At 40.3% G+C, this 23,984-nt stretch overlaps 1 long non-coding RNA gene across 1 annotated transcript in view; it reads left to right on the forward strand.

Moving 5' to 3' along the window:
* The first annotated feature begins 1,964 nt into the window (after positions 1 to 1,964).
* The window catches only part of LOC135318937 (uncharacterized), a 142,022-nt gene continuing 120,002 nt past the window's right edge, over positions 1,965 to 23,984 (forward strand). Inside the window, exon 1 of the long non-coding RNA XR_010377407.1 lies at positions 1,965 to 2,274. This is a non-coding gene — a long non-coding RNA (uncharacterized LOC135318937). The remainder of the gene's footprint in view (positions 2,275 to 23,984) is intronic.

The raw sequence follows: 23,984 nt of genomic DNA on the forward strand, positions 1-23,984 counted from the left end.
AACAAATATTTAAGGAAGGTCTATTGTGTATCAGGCACTGTTTTAGGCACATGGACTACAATGGTACACATGACAGACGAGGTTCAAACTCTTCTGGAGCCTACATTCTAGTGAGGGGGACAGAAAAACATCAACCAAACAAAAAGAATTTCAGAGAGTGATATGAGCTATGAAGAAAATTAAACTGGGTAGCAAAATAGAGAGGGAGGGATGATTGCATCCTTAGTGCCTGCTCTTTTAAGCCTGTTCTCTATGTTCCTGCTCATAGAGTAACATTGTTCTTTGAATTGTTTTTCTCTTTTTGCAGTTAGTTTAAGAGGTACCTGGAGTTACCTTCCTTTCAGAAGAGACTCCTTTCCCCTGGGAAGATCTGGGAGAAGGTGTTAAGGCAGTTATCCCCTGGATTTTAGAAAGAACTCTCTCTTTTCTGTATCTTTCTTTCTAGTTTGCTTCTTCCCCCTAAAGTGGTGAGATATCCAGGGTCAAGCTTAGGAATTGAAGAGGGAGGGCATAGCTCAGTGGTACAGCACATGCTTAGCATGCACAAGGTCCTGGGTTCAATCCCCAGTACCTCCATTAAGGAAAAAAATTAATAAAGAAATAAATGAACCTAATTACCACCTCCAAAAGAAAAATACTAGGAATTGGGTCCAAGAAAAGGGGATGAGAGAGGCTACCTATTCTACTTTTAATACATCCTATTGGAGAGGTAAGGTATGACTCCCTGAAGTAAGAGTCATACTTCTGCAATTTTTTCCTTGATTGACTCTCTGTACACCTTACATGGGAACATTAAGAAAACCACAAGCTCCTGATGGAGACCTTCAAAGTTCAGATCCCCGAAGCCTTTCTCTTTCTATTATGCTGATATGATTAATATTGTCACTGCTTTTCTCAAAGTATTACTGGCAGCAGTAGGAAACTCAAATGTCAGGTCCCACGTTTGCACAGAACCTTCCAAACCCTTGAGAAGGGCCCTAGCAATATATTCACATGGTCATATACTATTGTAAAATTTACAAAAGTAGTACATTTGGGGGTCATTTCCCCAAATTATTCTTTAGACTTCAAAAACTTAGGTCTACTCCTGAGCATTATTAGACATAGAGCTTATCCCTCAAAAGAGCCAAGTCAGTATCTACTTATTATACTAAAAATAACATTTAATTGTTACTCTATTGCACTTAAGTATAGACTTTCCTGGAAAGAACGGCATTGTTACAACAAACTATTTTGACTATTGAACTGTCTATTTATCTAATAGTACCTGTTACATTAGAGCAGACAGGTAGCTAGACATGAGCAGAGAAACAAGAACCTACTCTCCATCGCAATAGTTACAAAAGCCCTCACTTCCCCCAAACAAATAGAAGTTCATTCTGTTGTCTTTGTTTCCCAAAGTAAATGGCTAAACCACTGCTTTGAGCTCTTAAAAGACTTCTCTTTCAACACAAATTTAAGTTAAGGTGTGGTGAGCATTCATGCTTGACATTCATCCTAGAACAAAATCTCACTTTAATGTTTGGAGAATATTTATTGGTAATGAGTTCAGTCCATTTTCTCCCTCAGTTGTCTTTTCTTTTCATGATAAAGGCCACCTAGATGATGAGGATGTGGAAATGTAACCCAGCAGGACCCCGTGGGGCCTTCCCAGGACAGACCCCTCCCCCACATCGTCTGCTGCAGCTCCTCTCTGAAGCACGCATATAACAGTATCTCATGCATAGTTCCTGAATTTTTCAAACGCTAAAAACCACCACCAAATGGAAGAAATTAACTATGTGATGATCATGAGCACATAGACCCCAGACCCTCGGCCTAAGGACTGATCACCATCAACTAATCAGAATTGTGCACAGCTGATCACATACCCTGGGTCGCCCCTCCCTCAGCTGACCTTTAAAACTGCTCAGCTGATACCCTTCGGGGAGTTCAGGGTTTCTGGGGGCACGTGACACTTGTTCGCCTTGCTCTGCCCAGTAATAAACCTTTCTCTGAGCCAAACTCTGACATTTTGGTTGGTTTGTTTGGCCTCACTGAACATTAAGCATATGAACTCGTGTTCAGTAACAACTTTGGTGAAGCTAACCTAGGAGTCTGGATTCATGGCCAGTTAACCTCACCCAGGCGGATGCCCTTGCCTGGGTCCGAGCAGTTGCCAGAGCTCACTTCACTCCAGGGAACAGGGAGGGACTCTCCCCAACAGGCACCAGCCACCCTGCCTGAGGCTGTTTGGAGCTGAGCAGTGGCCCACATTCAGAGTGTCGCCTGAGGGTGAGTTGCTCCAGCTTGCTCAGGCTGGGAATTCTTTCCACTCCATCTGGGCTCATTCCTTTATGGAAAGTGAGCCACTCTGGGCTCTTTGCGAGCCACTCTGGGTCCGTTCTCCTTCGAGAGTGGGGCCCAATCTGTTTGGAAGCCTCCGCCTGGGGGTGGAAGTGGGGTTTTGAGACTACACCTCCTCTGATTGTCTGTCTGTGTGACCACAGCTTGTTTGTTGTTTGTGTTTTTGTGACTCGTTTCGGGGTGAGCCCCTCCGGCTTGCGCAGGGTGGGAAAATTCTACCCACTCCACCTGGGCTCATTCCCTTCCAGGAAGTGAGTCATGCTGGGCTTATTGGGAGCCAGGCCACTCTGGAAGCCTCTGTCTGGGAGTAGAAGTGGGATTTAGGGGCCACACATGTCTGATGTTTTGTCTGTGGGACCATGCTTGTTGTGTGATACACATACAGGTGTGTGTGTGTATCAGTACATGCATGGCCCGTTGTGACATCTTTGGTGAGTAACGGGGCTCCAGTGTGACGACACCAGGGTACCCTTCCCTATTGCATTGGCTTCACCTGCGGCAGAGCATCGGTTAGAATTTTCCCTTATCTAGACTTACTCATTCAGCTTCATTTCTGGGGCACTGGTTGGGGTTCTCCCCTTTTGAACTAACGAGGCATTGGTTGGGAATCCTCCTTTTGGGGGCCAGGGAACTGTGACCCTGAGAGACCATTTTGAATTGTTGTTTGCTTGATATTTGAAAACATGAATAATTAAATATGGATGATCAGAGATCTGTTTCATCTTATAGTCCCCCTAGGGTATATTGTGCAAACCTCGGAGATCTTCAGCTATGCTCCCACAAATGAAATAAAATTGTATTTTTTTTATTGTAACACTGTGGGCTCAGTACTCCCTGAGATCTGGAGAACAATGAACCCTAATGGCTCTACTATTATATCAAAGTCGGCCTTTTGTGATTGCTTCGGCTTTTATTATGGGGGAGGGGGGTGATGAGTGTAAGTGTCTCGGTACCTGAGTCCGAATCCTGTTGTCTCTTCCTGGTTTTGTTGAAAGTGAGACACATGAATGTGAGCAAAGGATACATGTATTATTGCGTATTACTGTTATTTCTTTAAACTGAAGTGGATATTTGAGAACTGGGGGAAAAAAACCCTGAAAATAGCCAATATGGTTGGGTTTTATAAAAGCAGTTAGAGGAGGAACTTGAATTTCTCTTCCTGTGCCTTTAAGATGTAGATGATCTACCTGGGTTTTCAAGGAAAAATTTTTTTAAAGTTTTTTTTTTCCCCTAAACTCAAGCAGAAAAACTGTAAGATACCTGGTTCTATCTTTATATTAAAAAATTGACTTGTATATGAGCTCTATTTAATTAACTTTAAAGTAAATACCTACAAATTAAATACTTCTAAGTATAATAGAAGCTAGACAGAACAAATTTCAGGTTTATGTGATCTGGGAAATACTCAATATTGAATTGACGTCTGATATGAAATTTAGCTTAAGCTTGTTGGTATAATCAATGCACACATGTGTTTTATTGTACCTAAGTTTACTAAAAGTAAGTTCATGTTGTTGCTGTTGCAGAGTTTGTCAGCAGAAAGAAAAAAATTAACTTGGTCTGATGAAATTCTTATAAGTGTATTAAATGCAAATGGGATAAGAACTTTGGGGAGAACTCTTTAGAAATAATTATTTTAGGAATGTCTATTTAAAGAATATCTCTTTATAAATGATCTCTTCAGATATTTGGTGACTTGAAATTTTAGAGTTGTGCTAAATTAAGTTAAATGATGGAAGTTTATTGAATAGTTCAATAGCTAGGTCCTTTCCAAACAAACAAGATCCTGAAACATTCACTAGAAATTAAGATTTTTAAGAATTGAGCATTCTAATTTAAATATATAATTGAAGCTACTAAAAATAATGGGGGAACATTTCAATATATAGCAGGAAAGTAAGGTACATATTTTGAGGGTGAAAAAAAAGGTATGAGGAATAGAATTGCAGTTTGTTAAGAGAAAAGAAGATGATTTGGCCCTAGAGCTGGTTGTTTCTAGATGGGAAAAAAAATAATAATAAGGGACAAACTAATTTGGATACAGAAAGTCGTGGGAAGTTTGTAGAAAGAGAGCCCTGAAAAAAAAAAAATAGAGAGTTCTGTGCATGGTCAGCTGAAACTAGATTAAACTTAATTAGGGAGATGGATTTTATTACTGAAAGTAGGCTGTGCAGGACTAGATCTGGTTCCTCTCTGTTAAGAAAAAAAATTTACTTAGGATGCTTCCTATAGCAGATTCTGTGAAACTTTTTGATGTTTTTGAAAACCTTCCTATCAAATTCTAATTAAAGTTCTTTTGACGTTAGCTGACTTTGGGATGCTTTGGAGGGTCCCTGAGACATCTCAGAGAAAAATATTAAACTAACTAGGACTGGTTGCCATGTTGAATTGCATGGGAAGTGTTGTCAAATGAGTGATAAGCCTCCTCAGATTATACGGTATGGATAAACATTGTTGATGTGGATGTGATGGAGATTACGTGGGGTGTCTGAGGTTGGATATGTCCTGGTGTTAATGTTGTCAGTCATGGTTCTACATGTTATCCTGGAATGTTATATGTCACAGCAACTTGATGAAGCTTCTTTGTCAAAAACATTGTAAACAGGCCTTTTACCTTGCCTTTTGGGGTCTTTTGTCATTCATGGACAGTTAAGCTGATGCTTTGTAGGACTGTGTCATCTTCAAGAAAATTTATAAAAGGGACATTGTGACAAATAAAGGTCTCTTTTGGATCATACTGTTGACTTGGATAGGTTATTCAGTGTAATGAAAACTCTGATTTCATAAAACTATCAGTAAAAGGGATTGATTGCATAAGATTGAGTGAACTGATGAACATGGTTGTAAGTTTTTGGATGACTGAGCTGCCACCCCAGCATTGAGGGACAGATGTTTTGATCATCAATGCTTCCTATCAAAACATTTGTAATCAAAAGGGGAAATGGGAAAACATCTGTACATACTGAGGTGTAGGGAAGCCTTTCTGGCTTATACCTGGTTTGACTTAAACGTTACTGATCCAAGTGGCCTGTTTTATGGCCTTTGGACACGCTTTGTACATCTGCTTTGGCCTTGAGGAGGGGAATGAATTTGAAAGTCAAAGTGGAGCAGCTGGGTTTAGACATTGGCGGTAAACCCAGGTGGCCATTGTGGATGAGAACCCTCATCCTCTGAGCTGTGTCACACTGGGGATGCCACCAGCCATCCTCAAAGCAGTGTCTGCTGGCAAATGGCAGCTGCAACCTTATGACCTCAAGGTCTCCTCTTCTAATTCTTAAATTTTTAGGCAATAAAACTTTTTTAGATCAGATGTTAGCAGAAAAAAAGGAGACACATGTAGTGGTCAATAGCTCTTGTTATATATATATATATATATATATATCATATATATATCACATCAAAAGTTAAAACCTACTCAGATAAAAGTAGACAACTGGCTGTTTGGCTATAAATGTCCCCCAAAAGTGCCAGGTCCAGACTGGTCTTCATACTTAGTCTCCTGAATTCCAGAGAATGAGCTCTGAATCACACAAGACTCAGATCCAGGACTTGGAACTCGGGAGTATTTCCAACTTGGTGTCCACTCCCCAAATTGAAGTAAGACTACACCCTGTTTTGGCAGGAAGTAGCCAGAGTGGTCATCACCCCGTTCCCTGAAAGATCTGGGGAGGGATGAAACAGGATTGGAGACCGAAATCGTGTTCTTCTGCTGAGTTTCTGATTAACCTCTCTCTCCATTCCTCTTCTTATCTAACACCTGTTCTCCTCAAGACTGAGGACTAGCAAAGAAAAGCAGAGGAACTGTAATCGAGTAGGACGCTATGTGGCCTTTCCAGGACAGACCCCTCCCCCATATGCTTTGCTGCAGCTCCTCTCTGAAGCACCCAGACAATAGTATCTCATGCATATTACCTGAATTCTTCAGATGCTAAAAACTACCACCAAAAGGAAGAAATTAACTATTTGATGATCATGAGCGCACAGCTCCCAGACTCTCTGCCTAAGGATTGATCACCAAAAAACAATCAGAATTGTGCACAGCTGATCACATATCCTGGGCTGCCCCTCCCTCAGCTGACCTTTAAAAACCCTTTTTCAAGGAGTTCAGGGATTTTGGGGGGGCACATGCCACTCATTCTCCTTGCTTGGTCCAGCAATAAATTTTTCTCTGCTCCAAACTCCAAAGTTTAGGTATTTTGGGGCCTCACTGTGAGCTGGGAACATGGACTTGTGTCTGGTAACAGTAAGGTGGATCACAAATCATAAAACACCAAGGATCACCCATATCATGCGCTTTACAATAAAAATAAGGTTTCATCTTATAAATAAAATGGGACACTTGTGCCAATAATTGGCTCAGAACTGTACAAGATAAGACCAGGTGCTGGTACCTCAGGATTTCAGAAGTCTTCCTAGAATTATATGGAAGATAAATAATGTCTTGGTGTCCCCAAGGACGTGATAAACTGAGTCTTTGTTGAAACTCATTCACAAGACAATGACAATTTGCCACTAAGTAATGCCCCAAATTTGCTCTCTGAGGCTCTGTTCTTATCTCCTGGGGTAATGAAATAAATGACATGGTTGCCAAATTACTAATCTACATGTGATCAAGGAATTTCTATCTGTGTGTTATGAATGGAGGGGCAAATAAAATATCTCCTCAGAAATTCAGACTTCTCACCTTTAGTCTCAGGTTTTATAAATGGCTCATCTTGAAAAAGAAAACAAACTGAGTGACCACATGCTAAGCTGTTGTATATAATTTTCTTAGATGGGATCAATTCAACGGTATCATAAATGTAGATAAATGTATGTCATTTAAAGCAATGAGTTTGATGAATGCCCATGGCAGTGAGGGACACAGGAAAGAGAAAATTCTAAGACTGAGGCTGGGAAGATAAAAGAACATTGGAGGAAGAGGAAAGAACTCTTTTTTTAAGGAAGTCCTTCAATTTTTCAAGGTACATACTTATTTGGTAAAGAATCACGGATATTCATCACTAAAGGAAGACGTATGTCATTATGTCTCTCCAAAAATCACATACGTGTGTAAGACACTTGTATGCCTCCTGGCGATGGAAAGGATGAGAATTAGTCCCTTCAGATCAATGCATGGGACTCTACAGTTGAGGTGAAGTTAGTTCTCAGTAGACTACCATAAATAGAGCACTCAGGGAACAGATCGCATTTAAATCAGTTGGTGCATCGTGTAGTGCTCAAAGGACATGAGTCCCCTGAGTCCTCTCAAAGCCATTGCCCCACACTCTGAGCATTTATTTCTATCTTTAAGGATAGTCATTTATGAAAAGAGATATTCAAGATGGGACAGAGTCACCTTAGGAAAGTATACACACAGATTCCCACAAGACGAATTTAATACCACTTTAAGAAACAAAACGCTGAAGTGCTATTTGATATGTAATTTGAAACTTTATTTTGTTAACAACTACATGAGTGGGGATTTTTAAAGTAACTTTTCCATTTGATATTCCTGACTATTACATTCCAAATGACCCTCAGGCAAAGACATAATATCACAAGCTAATGAGGAGAGGCAATCCCCAGCAGTCTGGGCCGGAATGAGTGAGTCATAGTTGTCATTCAGTAAGTAATTATGCACCTGCTGGGGCGTGGTTTCTGCCTCCAGTAAATATTGACAGCTCTTCCTCTCCATTGTGAGAGGAAGATTTATTGGAGTCTGTGTTCTACCATAGTTTTGCTCTTGTTTTGGGACTTTTGGTTTACTCAAATCAAACAGATACAAGTCAGTGGGATTTCTAGTCAAGCCTGAGCTCCATTTGGACAATAGGATTAAATATAGTGTTGGATACAAGGGGAAAAAATCAGAAACCATCCAACCATTGCTTCAGGCACAAAAGCCAGGAGGGAAAATTTAACAATTTACCAACTAGAATCTGGGGTGAAGGGAAGCATCTATTCTCATAACAGAGGTCAGACGTGGAATGATGAGATGGCTGCCTCTAGCCAAGATGCTAAAATCAGTCAAACAATGTAAGTACAATTATTTGCGGGGGATGGGGAAGAATGTCACTGAGAACACCCAGAGTTTGTTCTCTAAAAATCGAGTTGACGCCTGACCTCTAAGTGGTCCTCTTGTTTCATCTGCTACTATTCCCTATGGTCACCTCACTCAATATTCAATATTCCTTTAAGAATTGGTACTTAGTTAACTCTTTTTATCACGCTGAAGCACTTCCATTGTTCCAGATGACTTTTGTGCCACATAGTCAAGGTTTCCAAATCACTTTCTTGGTCTCACCATCTCCAAGGCCTTCTCCCCCTCCCCACTTCTACAGCCACGTCCTGGACCTTTAGTCACTTGTCTCTCCATTCCTGAGGGCTTCAGTTGAGACACACTATGGTCCAAACACAATCTCCCACTCCACCTGCTCTTATTCTCTCAAGCCCTTCAACCCTCTTCTTTTCAAAGGCTCCTCCTATCTTCACATCTTTCTTTCTTCAGTCTAGACTCCATCTCCACACTTGAATCACTGCCTTGCCAGAGCTGTTGCTACCTTGCCTGTCTGTTCAATTTTCTCATATGTCATATCCTAATATTGAATTCATCCATGTCAATTTTTATTTAACTTTCTATAGCCTATGTCAAATCAACCTCCTCAACTGTAGCTCTGCTCTGTGTTGCCATATGACCTTGCCTTTTATTTAATGGACAATGTAATAGCCATGAAGTAGGAATACCCTCTCCCTTTCGCCATCACACCTGCAGTCTTAGCTGCATCAATCAATGCACTGCCTCTCCAGTGCAGAGCTTGTCTTTCTCTAGTAGTCTGAGTGCTCCTTCACCAGTGCTCTGGATCTCATATCTTCCAGCTCCCATTTAAATGTATTTTTTCATAATTCAAAAAAAATTAGTTTAATAATTTTAAAAGAAAATTATTTAATGATAGATGTAGTATCTTTCATTAGTGTATTCATAATCAACACAGCTGCTTTTAAAAGTTCTTTCTTTTGTCCAATTTCTCCAAAGCATCCTTAGCAACAAGTTTTTGAACACTTATTCCAGGTGTTTCACATTAATTAGCATCTACTACATAAGGTGGCTATTATTATTCCCATTCTACAGATTAGGAAACTGGATCTCAGACAGTTATGTAAGTTACTTAACATTCCACAGTGACTGGCAGATTTGGGATTGGAACCTAGTCTCCCCACACTGAAGGTTGTCTGTTTTCTTTTTGCTACTTTGAATTGATCATCATCCCGCTGACCTACAACGCATCTTTTTCCCGTTCTTATCTCTTTACACCTGGAAAAAAATCCAATTAAGGGGCTGTTGATAGCAGTGGGGAGAACCACTGACTGAGGCAAAGAGCTTGTTCAAGTACTCGGAACAGAAGGAATTAGTAATACTCAGACTTACCTCACCCTGCCTTCTCCTTAAGGAATCCAGGGTGAATGAATAGTGACCTGTGATGGAGACATCAGCTCCCACAGGTCACAATGCTCTTGATATGTGCTTTTGGAGATGGAGTAACAAGGAGTGAGAATGCAGAGTGGCCCAGAACCTCTCAGATTAGCCTCTTTTCTGACAGCAAATGGAACTCAAAGGTCCCAAGAGAGATCCTAGGTACTCAGCTGCACGCAGCAGCTACACTGCTCACAATCAGGTGTTCTGGTGAGGGTAGACAAGCTGACAGACCCGTGAGTCACTCCATGACTGCTTACCGAGGATCTTTTAAGGGAGAAACACTGTACCACGAAGGGAGATCAGATATAAAAGGATAAAGTGTGTGCATACTGAATTTTGCAATTCAAGATAGAAAATGATATGGTCATAGGAGCAGTACAGATAAAGTACAAAATGTGTCCAAAGGAAGGAAAAATTCTTCCAACCTATGGCAGGAAGAGCTTTCTTAAAGAGGCAGAATTTAAACTGAAGCAGATAAGGTTTGGATCTATGGAGACAGTTTAAAAGGACAGGTCAAGGGGTTGTATCAACAGAGGCCACAAGCTAGGAATGTGATGTGTGTGTGTTGTGATCCAAAGAGAAGTCTAAATATGAGGTACTCACGGTAAAGAGTTGATAGTCTGAGCTATCCAAAGCATCAAGAAAGGGATGGCTAGGAGTGGAAGATGTTATTGGAAAAGACTTCTGAATTCCCCTTTGTAGGATCACTCCTGTTTTCCCATCTTCCCTTATTCAGCCTACGTTAGGTCTGGCTCATGACAGCTCTTCAATGCCAGCCTAGGAAATGTGGATCCTGTTAATTAGAGTATGGGGGGGGGAATGTGAAATGTTTTGTTTGTGTTTTTTAACTAGAGATGGGAAACCCAAAGCTGTCCTTTTGGAAGGTTAATCTAATAGCATTATTGGAGGACAAGGGAGTCAGCGAATCAAGCTCAAAATTATGAATATTATTAGGGTTCTTTCTACTCAAAACTGTCAAGTTTTTCAACAAACCATAATATCAAAGATATCTATTGAAAATCCATGTTAGCACACCATTCTCTGTACAGTTTATACAGCTGGTATTTCAAAGATACATTAATCTTATCATCTGCTTTTGTATATCTCATAGCCTTATTATAAAATAGTATGTAAAACGACAAACAAGCTGAAAAGATATATAAATAATAAAGTATAAACTAAATACAAAGTAAAAATATACACTGCAGCAATGTTCTTAAGTGTTTACACTCTTGTTAAAATCTAGATTACCAGGCTCATAAGAGCAAGGTCAGCAAGGTTTTCTGTAAAAAGCCGTACAGTAAATAATTTAGGCTTTGGGGGACATTGGGTCTCTGTTGCAAACACTCAAGTCTGCTGTTATAGCAAAGAAACAGCCACAGAAATTACATAAAAAACTAGACATGGTTGTGTTTCCATAAAACTTTATTTATAAAAAACAGTTGACAAGCATTCCATGGAAGCTAAAACTAGTCGCTAAAAGTTTGACAAGGAACAGGATATTTACATAATCTCAAAGAATACTCCTATGAAATACATATCAGTGCTTAATATGTACTTAGTGTGTGTATCTAGTATCTTCACAGTGGAGAAGCCTGGAGGACACAATGTAAGCCAAATGGTAAAATGAGCATCACCAGAAGTCATGTGTCACTGGAAATAACGCAGGGAGAAGAACACAACATCATTTCCGTGGTTGTCCTGCCAGAGATGCAAAACCTGAATCTGATCATGAGAAACATGAGACAAATCCAAACTGAAGGATATTCTGCAGTATAATTGGTTTGGACTCATCACACAGATTAAGGTCATAAAGGAGATGGAAAACCTGAGGAACTGGTCCAGATCAAAAGAGACTAAAGAGATATGAACAAGTAAATACCATGTATCGTCCTCCATCAGATCCTAGATGGGGGTTAGAGAAATGTACATCAATGATGTAAAATATTCATCTTTGGCGCATCAGAGGGGAAGTCTATAAATGTTCTTCACACCGATTTTGCCACTTTTCTATAAGCTTGAAAAGATTAAAAATACAGACTTAGAAAATGATTGTCAAACAGCAAGTCTATACTGTATAGCACAGGGAATTATATTCAATATCTTCCAGTAACTTACGGTGAAAAAGAACATGAAAATGAATATATTTATGTTCCTATATATCTGAAGTATTGTGCTGTACACCAGAAATTGACACAACATTGTAAAATGACTATACTTCAATCAAAATATATTTTTAAAAAAATTTTTAAATGAAAAATAAAAAAAAGATTGTCTATCATATGCCAACTAAAGGCAGGAGAAAAAAATGCCCAGATGTCCGGGAATACATAAAAGGATTAAAAGCAATGAGAAGCTTGTGTAACCAATTTATACACTAGGCAGAACATCAATTCATCAGTAATTTCCAGCTGACTTTGAACAGAAGCTTCTTAACTTCCAACAACATGTAATTCAATGAAGGAAAAAACAAAACTGAGCTTAGTCATATAGAAAATGCTAATGAAATCATGGTGCACTTCAACATGCTTCAAAATAATTCCATCAATGTTAAAGGAGCTACAGAGATAAAAGCTGAAGAGTGGGTCATAAAAGGCAGTATATCACCATGATGGTGTGTGTATTACCAATGGCCTAGAGCTGCCACCAGACTTAAATTTAAGCCAAAAATATTGTACCTAAGAATGGGGCAAATCCAGGTATTACTGGTCCCTAAATCTATGTAATTTACAGACCCTTTCTTGGAAAAAAAAGAATACAAAATTATGAATAAAAATTAGGTGCAATGTTGAATATTAAGAAAAAGAAAATAAATCATGACAAATTACCAATTTTTGAAAGCTGACAAATACAATCATTCAAAAATGTAGTATTTTTATTAATTTGTTGCTTGGTATGACTTTTTCATTCATTCTCTGGATTTTGTGGCCACATCCTTTTTGATCACCATTTATTATGACAATATTCTGTGACATCATAGCCTATACAGAAATAGGAAGGGGCTGATGCTAGTGAGGAGCTCTGTATCCAAAGATTCATGAGCTACAAATAAATCCACTTCTGCCTCAAAATAAGGTGTTTCTCAGAGATGTAACCAAATATGCAGAGGACATTAAAAGGATGATCTCTGAGCTGATGAAGGCCTAGATAAATTTAGAAGTCCAGGAGCTCTACCTAACCAACCTAGTATGTTGACTCTTGAAGCATTCTATGGATATATAAATGAGAACAGTTTAAAAATAAGTTTTTGAAATATGATGGGACTTGGTTGTTATTTATGCATGAGAATGGCATGACACTAACAAGTCTACTGCTAAATAAGGCTCAATAAATCTAAAGAGCTCCTTCAGTAAGTATAAATAAAAATTCTAAGTGATAAGAAAGCTTTGTGTTATGGAATACTACTCAGCCATAAAAAAGCATAAAATAATGCCATCTGCAGCAACGTGGATGGACCTGGAGATTATCACAGTAAGTGAAGTAAGCCAGAAAGAGAAAGAAAAGTATATGATATCCCTTATATGTGGTATCTTCAAAAATGACACAAATGGACTTATTTATAAAACACAGACTCACATACATAGAAAACAAACTTATGGTTACCAAGGTGGGGAAAGGGAGGTGGAGGGATAAACTGGGAGTTCAGGATTTGAGAATACTAACTACTATATATAGAATAGATAAACAACAAGGTCCTACTGTATAGCACAGGGAACTATATTTAATATCTTGTAATGAAAAAGAATATGAAAAGGAGTGTGTGTGTGTGTGTATATATATATATATATATATGGATCACTATGCTGTACACTGGAAATTCATACAACATTGTAAGTCGACTATACTTCACTTAAAAAAAAAAAAGCACTGTGTCATGGTTTACTTGACCACACTGTGTGTGCATGTTACATAAAATATTGATGTATCTTAACAATCAAGGGCATCTTGGATTCACTAACATATGAGTCATTTATTTTGTTCCCTTGCTTATTATAAGAAAGTCTAGCTCAGAGGTTGAGTGTAGGACAACTAAAACAAAGCAGTTCTAACAAAAGGAAAATTTAAAGTGACCTAAAACCTACTAGGTTGTGGGCAGAGTTGGGCCTAATTAGGCCAGTTGGGGTCCTGAGTAGGGTCCCACCAGCAGGATGGTACAAAAGCAAACAGGTGTAGAAAGAACCACAGAACAGACTTGAGCTAAAGTCCTATTAAAGATACAAAGTGAGAAAGCCAATTTTAGAGCAGGACCAAGAAGATCAAGAGTGGAAACAGGTAGAACTTGGAGGACAGCCAAGAACAGGATGCGAGCCCCAGTGCTGCCTTGAAGTCCACATAGCTCACACCTTCCTCTCTTGGCCCCTTAAAGAGTTCCAGAACACAGCTGGAAACCATCTACCATATCAGGAGTAGCTGAAAGAATTACATCTGTTTAGTTAGACAAGCCAAAGCTATACAGTTAGAACCATGCTTGTATTAAAGGGATGCAGCCATGCAGGAAAGGGGGCAAATTTATCCCATACAATTCCATGTGCAAAACTGAGACCGACATGTGGAATTTATGAGGAGACTGATTCTGAGTAATGAAAGCAAGGACTTTGCTAGAATTATTTGCTTCCATTCACCTGGAACAGTCCTTCAATCTTTCTAAATTATCAATAATATTGGCTAAATTAACTAACAAAAATAAAAAATTTCTCAGCACTTACTGTAGTTTAGTTGTAGAATGGAAGCTAATGATACCTTCTGAGCTTAGGTATTTTATCAGGGGTTTAACCATCATGGGAATCTTATACATAAAACTGATTAAAGGCACTATTCAAAGTATCTTACGCATATTATTACATTTAATTCTCACAACCACCCTAGGAAGCAGTTTGTACTATTCCATTCTATAGATGAAGCAAATGAGACACAGAGAGATTGCATAACTTGCCCAAAGTCATACAAGAGGTAAGCAGTCAAGCCAGGATTTGAACGAGATGTACCTGGTTCTAGAGTCTGTTTCCACCACCACAGTTTACCACCTGGCAGAAGGAACTAGCAGAGTCCAGTAACACATGGGAGGTGAATTACGTGCTCTTTGGCTACATTCTACAAGTCTCAGTTCATGTTGGGTATCAGTTCAGTTTTTATCGATGTCAGATCAGCACCTTATTTCTACACCTAGTTTAATCTCTATGTTAACAAGGCTGAACATTTAGCCCTATTAAACAAAGTGCTTGTGAGGTACCACAACACAAGGTATAGGACACTAGATGTATGAAACGATAAATCCTTCTTGACCATATTAAAAAGACTAAATAGAAACTAAAAACCTATTTTGCTTTTTTTATGGGAGGGGGTCTTCCTCCAGATTTTCAACATTTTCAAAAACTGGCATTTGCTTGCTTTCTTCAGTTTGCAAGAACCTCAAAAGTTCAGCTGCCCCAGCTCAGCCCCCATTAGAAATGCTCACTCAGCCTTGGCCAGATGCCAAACAATCGTCTGTTTATTTCACTGCAGTTAATTCGTGAGAGTGACACCAATGATTAAGGGCAGGAGCTGGTGATGTGTGCAGTGGGGCAGCCGGACTGCATACATGCCCAAAGAGGAAAAACCACTCCAAGGGGTCTAGAATCAGTAATTACACTGTTAAGGAAACACACAAAGAAGCAGATGTCTTGCACAAAGAGGAGGATGTCTTGGATAACAGGATATATTTCTTAGCTAGGAAATCATATTTCAAATGAAGATATGAAAATATGTTGCTTTGAGATTTCTAAGGAGACTCAGGAATACAGTGTAGGATTGGTCCCCAGGAAAAGGGATAAAGTTGGTAACAATTACAGTGCAACTACCAGGTACCACAGACTGTACCAAACATTTCAACATTGTGATCTAATTTAATCTTCCCAAATCCAAAGGCTGCTAAAGAGTAGGAGGCAGAACTACAATTTGAACTCAGTTCTTCATGATTCTAAATCCATGGTCATCTTGTATTAAGCTGTTTAATATATTGAGCAACATGTTGACAAATTTGACTTTAATGTGGCATTCTGAGTTGTTTTCTTCCCAGAGTCAAATGCGACATCGATGTGGTTGTGCTAAGAGGTTACGTAGCCAAATTAATCTGTGGAAGTGTTAAAGAGTAAGTGTTTAATGGGACTGTCAGAGCTTGGTGGTACCGGAGCTGCAAGTCCATGAGCTTTTCAAGAAGAAAGCTGTGGGCAACCAGCATTTTCAACCTGGAAGTGATGGAGGTGGCACTCAGATCTCATCAACTATACTATCGTGCTTAACTTGCAGACTGAGATGTGGGCCTTCCCTGCGTGAATCACAGGCTGAAGCCTGCAAGTGTCCAGATATATATATTCCTTATTACGTGATAAAAAACTAAACAAGGAAAGGCCACCACAGCAGAGAACCTGGGGCAGACATGGAGACAGGAATCAGGGGACACAGGACTGCTACAGAAAGCCAGCTTTAGGTAAAAAAAGCTTCTGATGAAAGGAGGGTGAAGGATTTGGATATTAGACCATTCAGGGGAAACAGAAGTTACAAATGAATAAAAGAGATTCCAAAGGTGCATGTCAGCTTCCTCAAAGTCAAAGAGACTCTGTCAGGGAGGGTATAGCTCAGTGGTAGAGCACATGCTTAGCATGGAGGAGGTCCTGGGTTCAATCCCCAGTACCTCCATTAAAATTTTTTTTAATTAAAAAAAAACTAATAATAAATAGATCTAATGACCTCCTCCCACAAAAAATAAAATAAAATTTCTTTTAAAAAAAGTCAAAGAGACTCAGAGCTCTAGTAGTTATAGACTGATGATTCGATGCTATAGAGATCTATGTTTTAGCCCATAGAAGAAACAATTTTCTAAAAACCAGTTTAACTGAAAGTGGAATGAGTTCTGTGGGGAGGTAGGGAGAGCCTTGTTAACGGAGACATCGTCCTGCTCAGTAAACACACACACAAAAACACTCCTTGGCCAAACTGCCATTGCCAACTGCAGCAACATGAAGATACCATGTAATCCATGTGTTCTATGATGTTTCCCTAGTGCCTCCCCTCTCTCTCTACAGGAGATGATCTGCAATATTTGCTCCATGTTCTGAAAATCATCTTACCTGACTTTACTTTGTAGGTGCTTTGTTACTGTCCACAGTAACTGCCCCAATGTGGATCCAATCACGTATTTTTCTAGTTACCCTATTTGGACATATCATTGCTCCCATATTTATTCCCTCTGTGGTTCTTCACCCTTTAGCAGCATGTCAACGTCTCACCTTCAAATGCAGCCCACGAGACTGGTTGGCTTCTATCAGAGGGAGAGTAATGTACAAAGATCAAAAGCTAGAAGACAGGTTATGATGCAATACCGCCCCCCTTGACAATTACACATTGTTCTGTTTGAATCAATATTCCCCGAATCGTTTGATTTACCCATTCGCAGTTCCACAGAACATTTTTCTTTGCTTTTTCAGATGCATTTTGAGTTCACTGTACCGCATTAGTATTCTCAGGCTAACTCATCTGGCCTCCATTGTTGTTCCTGGCAGTTGATTTTTGTTGCATTACCACTTTTGTAGTCAAGGAACCATGGAATTACAGAGCTGGAAGAGATCCTAGAAATCATTTACACCAAATGCCTTATTTTATAGATGGAAAACTAAAGCTTCTAGAGATGATATTATTTTCCCAAGGTCATAGGATTAGCAGCAGAACTAGAACCACTCTTACAATGGGATCAGCCTAACTTCCCTGTCGTAGGAAAATTGTCCATTTTCAGGTAATGATCACTGATGACAGCTGAACTACCCTGACCCCTGCCACCTGACCATTCCTCTTACCGAGGCCCCCAGCAGCCAGGCTCTGACTAGTTCATCTCTTAAAACATAGCAGAAAAATATATACAGATTTTCCTCATTAAAAACAATTACACCTCGTAGTTTAAAGATCCAAGATGTATAGAAGTCCGTGTTCAATAAGAAAGCCCGCTATATTTGCTTTTGGCATTATCCTAATATTGGGGGTAGGGGTGACAGTTAAAGAAGGAGAGAATTTAAATAAAAGATTCACATGAACCAAAATCAAATGAAATGAATAATAATTCTAAAAAGAAGGAATTTTTTTGCTTGTCCTATGCCACCACCTAAATTAAAGATATGGGAGTTTTGTTTATTTAAAACGTAGTACCAATTTGAACAAAACCTATTTATTTTCTAAATCTGAAACAAAGCAAAACTGGGTTATCAAAAATCTCAGGGACATACATTAGTGTCTCACTTTGTCTGAGTTCCTAGTCGGCACTAAACTTTTTACAGATGGCATTGATATTGTCATCCTACAAACATCAATTCATCTAGAGACCAGTCAGCCCACAGCCCACGTGGCGGAAGAAAAGATGCTGACATTCTCTTGAGCACCACCTATGTGTTAGACTCCTTCGTATGCATTATGCTGTGTTAATGGCATGAAAGTCTTGAGAGGTAGATATTGTTATTCCACTTGCTTTCCGTAGATAAGGGACCTGAGATCTCCACCTTACAAATGGTAAAGCCAGAGCTTGAATGCACATCTGGTTGATCTCTTTTTTTTTTTCTCTATACCACACTGCCTGCTCCCAAAGAGACTCTCAAAGACCACCAGCGTACCACAGGACATCACTGAGCAGGAGTAGGTCAACCATTATAAAGTGAAACAAAGAAAGGACTCTGGAAACTGAGATGAATGTCCAGATGGTTCAGCAGTTAAAGCAAGAAGAAGCATCTGTTGGGCGTAGATGGGAGGGGTTAAGTGGGCCGTTCAAGGGAAGCAGCAGAAAAGAGGCTGAGCCACGGTCCTCTTGTTGGTCCTTACCTTGAGTCTGGGCAGAACGCCAACACCATCGCACGTGTTTTACTTAGGCGGTCCTCCTTTAGGAGGCAGCCAGGAGCAAGATGGGCAACTGATGGTTTGAGAGGAAGGATCTGAGTATCCATCAGTGCCCTGGATCCGCTGTGTCAGTGATGGGAGCCAACCAGGTCTCTCCAGACTTTTTTATAAACTAGGGCCTTATCTATGACAGTGAAATCTTAGACGCTCTTCCAATCCAGATGTCGCTGTGCACCTGGTGTGCTAGGGGATTATGGGACCCAGAAATTGTTATTTTTCAAAATGAAAAGTATTTTCTAGGGACTATCACCTGGAGAGTTATAAAAGCGATGGGAGCCAGCCTTCTTCTCCCCACCAAACCTACCCAGATTTGTAGATTCAGAGTTGGAGGGGATTTTCCATGTTTTCCTTATTTTCTTCCTTCCTTTACATTCTCTTGTTTATTTTCTTATTCCTTCCTTTCCTCGATTTTAAATTATTTTGAAAGTGTGTGCTAGGTGGTGAATGAACTCAAGGAAGACAGGGAAACCTCCAGAGAGGAGCCAGGGAGATGGATATAATTATCTAAACAAGTAACTAGTATTTGTACGATGGCTCCTAGGATCTATATGCTAGGACTTTTTTGCCTCTCTTTGATATTTGTCACTTTCTCTCAAACCCTATTTCATCTTTTTGATTTAAATTTTTTTCTACCTTTTCAACCTTCTAGTTCTCTAATGACATCATATGTTGGTTTGAGTCAATCTTTCATTCCTTCCAGTTTGGTCTTCATTTCTGAATGACTTTTTTTTCCTTTTATTTCAAATTCTTTCCTAAGTTCTGTAGCCACATTTCTGAGTGTACCTAACTTTGATTTAGTCTCTGAAAATATAAATCCAAACAGCAGTTGCTTCTGATGAGCAGTGGAGCTTTGACTGGAAAAGGAGCAAAAAGGAATTTTCTAGGGGGACGGAGATAAGTCTTTATCTTGATCTTGGTGATGTTACGAGAGTTTAGTCATTTGTCAAAATTTATTGAGCTATATACTTGAGAGTTGGGTATTTTATTTATATATATGTAGGTTTTACCTCAGAGTACACACACATGTTTGTGTGTGTGTGTGTGTATTCAATTTGGAAAAAGAACTTAGAAAAAATCACTCAGGGATGGGGCTGGCAGTGTGTTTCCTCAGTACCAGTTATCCGAGTTCCACTTTTACTAATGTTATTTTCTTATATAGACTAGGGACATGGAAGTATTGGATGGGCTATGTGGGACTTAGCTAATACCACGACATCTATAGCATCAAGGGAAATTGAGGGCTTATTGGCTATATCCAGTGCCCCTTTGTAACGCTTTCATAGGGCCCCCTTTAATTGCCTAATTGATAACTTTTTGGAAACTGGTCGGCGCTCATCACCAGAACAGCTTCTTTTCCTGAGGATATTCTGCTCCTGCTCTGGGGAACATTCTCTTCCCATGGGGCTAAGGAAGTTTTTCTGGGATCCCTGCTCTGTCTGTAGCTTTTGGCATTGTGATTTCAGCTAGCTATACTCACCTGTTACATAAATCCTGGCTGAGATACTGGGTGGGGTCCTCGGGATTCAAGGTCCACTGTTTCTACTCTCTAGTTGGTTCTGCCGGTTAAGATCTTTGCAATCTCGAGCAGAAGCTTGGGTTGAGAAGTCCAGCCATTTTTTTTTTCAGAGGCGCTGAGACTTCCCACTAGACCCACCAGTAGTCTCAGCTGCTTCTCACACTGCTGTCAACAAATTCTTGAGAAGCTGTAAGACATGCTTGTGTAGAGACAGACAGAGAACTTAAAGTGACCAACTCATCCTAATGTAACTAGGACTTTCCGAGTTTTCACACTGAAAGTCTTGTGTCCCAGTAACCCCCTTGGTTGCAGGTAAAACAAATGATCGGTTATCCTACGTGTTATCCGTGGGGCTCCCGATGCACTAGGAATAGGGGCTACCTAACTTAAACCTCTCATTACCCATTGCATCTTAAAATGACTGTTGATATTTTTGTCTGATTATAAAAGTAATACAAACTGATTATAGAAAATTTATAGAGATGAAAAATCACCAATAGTACCCCCCCATTATGCCACATAAATAGTTTTGCACTGTGCTTTTTCACTTAGCAATATAGCATGAAAATTTCTCTTATGTCTAAATGTACATCGAAATATGTTTCTTAGTGACTACCTGATAGCCCAGTGGATCAATGTACCATAAGGTTAGCTATTCCCCTTTGGTTGAATTTGATTTTGTTTTGTTTTGTTTTGCTTTTCCCTTCTATTCAATGTCTACTTTAAATAAATGCTCTGATCCACATCCTTGTATACAAATCTTCTCTGGAGTAGTTGGGCATTATCTTTTGACTCCCACCTTGGATCTGCCTTCTTCTCTTAGGGTAACCAGCTGTCTTGGTTTGCCTGCTCCTGAGGAGCTTCCCAGGATGCAAGACTTTCCATGTCAAAACTGGGATAGCCCTTGGAACATCAGGAGAGTTGGTCACAGTACCTCCACCTATCTCAGAGGTCACGGGCATCTTTACAGACTCAGTATTAAGGCATGTTAACGGCTTCTAGCTCTGAGCTTAATGTCAGGGACTCCACATTATCTACAGCAGTGGCCTTTGCACTGTGTCCAGACAAGCAGCACAGTCACAGAGCTCCAGGCAGACCTGAGACGGGGAGCTGGTCTGAGTGGGAAGAGTAGATAAGAGCCACGCAGGCAGAATTCCAGGATCACAACCTCTGCTTCAACCTCAGTAGCTCTCCTTGCAGTCACTTTACACAGACGTTATCTCCAGCTCTCCCAGGAGCCTTGCCAAGTGGGTATTCTCAGTCTTACTGTAAAAAAATGTAGGCTCAGAGAGGGCAAGTGACTGCATACGCCCACCAAGTAAACCTTCTAGGATTCAAGACCGAGTTTCCTGAGCTCCAAAGCTACAGGCTTTCCCATCATCCAGTGAACCCTTGATGGAGAGTGACATGCTGTCCCACTCCATCCTGGATTGGGAGATGGAGAGCTCCGGTGTTTCAGGGCTGCAATTGTCCTCTAGCTCAATACCTGGGCACTCTGTCTCTTCTGGGGGAGAGAATGAAGTGACAAAGTGTAAGCTCTCCCAGAGCCTTGGTAACTTACAGAGGCACCCTGCAGCCTGGGGGCCTGTCCAACTGGAAGGCAGAGACAATTCAAGAACTCAGAGTGAAATTGAGACAAACCATTTTATTTAAGGTTGGTCTGATGGGATAACATGGCTTTTGGTCACTCCCCAGTCCAGGGTTGTCAAGGAGGAATATCACACGGTGTGGTGATGGACTAGGGAAAATTGGGGGCAGAGTAAAATTTGACCTTATAAAAAGTGACTACGGGAAAAGTGATAGAAGGTCCAGGTGTGGGGCACAAAGAGGGCACAAAGGGGGCACGATAACATCGTTTGCTGAATTCCAGAAACGAACCACACCCAAGTACTTCAGGTTGCAGGCAAAGTAGAGCCATAGCGAGAGGTCAGGTGACTGTGGCAACCTTCTAAGGAGAAGGTCTGCCCGTGCGTAGGAGTCAGCCTCAAACTGGGCTGTGGGGGGACCATCCGACCCCCAAGAAGAGACCGGTGTGAGGAAGGCTTGATGCAGGGCCCCAGTGAGCAGGCTGGTGTTCAAGGATAAGAAGGAGGCCACCCACAGAAGCCCAGGCTTGTGAGTGGGGCTAATGCAGAAGGCCCTATGTGAAGGTGGTGTCAGGGGCCACACACCCTCCCCAACTCACTACACAGAGCCAGGGGCAGGGTGTCAGGGAAGTATATTTGTGGGGACAACAGAGGTTCCCAGAAATCTTGAGTCCGGGTCTTAGAGCAGGACTTCACTTACCAGACAGTGCCTGAGGAGACAGGAAGTAAAGGAAAAAGGGGTCTACGGGTTTGATAAGGATCTGGACCCAACTCTGTTAGGATTGCCGAGGCGGGCAATGTGACATAGCGGGAGCCTGATGACAGTGGTCACCAGGGATGTAGCTCCAAGGATGCTGGATCTGGATCTGTGTTGTTCAGTTAAGATCCATGCCCCAGGCTAAATCACTTCTCTGTGAATGCTGTTTAAATCGCAAAAGGAAGATGTCCTCCTTGCAAAAACTTCAAATAGAAATTTCTCAAGTCAAAAAGTAAAAGCACCCCTCCACCGTTTGCAGAATCCCACTCCACATCTGTAGACAATCAAATCCTTTTGGTGCGTATCTTTCCACATATTTTCCCCACGTACTTTAACAAAAATATAACTCTATACGTTGTGTTCTGAAATATAATTTTCTCATTTAATGCACTAAAGACACCTTTTCCACGTCAGTATATACAAAGCTAACTCATTCCTGAGGCACTACGTTTCACAGCGCAATAATTTACATAACAATTTTCCAACTAATGAGTATTTTTGTTTTTAATTTTTTAAAAATTCTACCAACATCAGCATACTTCCCCGTCATCCTTTTGCATCCACTTGGCAGGGCCACTCCAAGACAGACAGTAAAACATCTGATTTTCCACCTACCTTGTTTGAAAAATGATGCTGGAGCTGATTAATTATCAAAGAATGCAATCCAAGCAGAGGGAGGAGGAAGGAGGAAGGAGGAAGAGGGGGAGGAAGAGATGAAATACAGATGCTCTGAGTATTTTCATAGGCATATTTATTACAGGTAGGGGTGGTTCGTTATAGTGGAAAACACATGCATCTGAGGGGCATCAGGAGACCTAGATTTGGGGGGTTTTGTTATCACTAACTGGTGATCTCTGTTGGCCACAAATCTCGTCTTATTATATATTGAAGGGGGCTGGATTAGATGACCCCTAACTATGGTTATTCTATGGATTATTTAATGCAAGTAGATTAAAATTTAGGTGTTAGGGTGTGTGTGTGTGTGTGTGTGTGTGTGTGTGTGTGTGTGTGTACATGCAGACGTGCGTGCCCATGTGTCTGAAAAAGAAAAAAGCAAAGAAGAAAGAGATTATAAAGGGATTAAAGAGAAAGAGACAGTAACAAGGTTTAACACATTTCCTATCCTGAACTTTGGTTCTTTTATAATCTGTATTTCTCACACTCAGAGAAAATGGGTCTGTAGATATTGATTTTCATTTTACAATTCATGACAATAAATGTTATCCATCTTTTAAAAAAAATGTTGGCTGGACTGCTGAGAGGTAGGTCACTTAACACTTGTATTTGGTTAGTGTCCAACTTGGAGATTTTTGTCTCCAGTTTAATGGGAACTGAGAGGATTTAAGAATTAGCAACGAGGAATCTGCTTTTAACATCATGTTTAAAGCTTCCCAATAGAAGAATAAGGTTAAT

This window comes from Camelus dromedarius, chromosome 23 (assembly GCF_036321535.1).
Source record: "Camelus dromedarius isolate mCamDro1 chromosome 23, mCamDro1.pat, whole genome shotgun sequence".
Taxonomy (NCBI): domain Eukaryota; kingdom Metazoa; phylum Chordata; class Mammalia; order Artiodactyla; family Camelidae; genus Camelus; species Camelus dromedarius.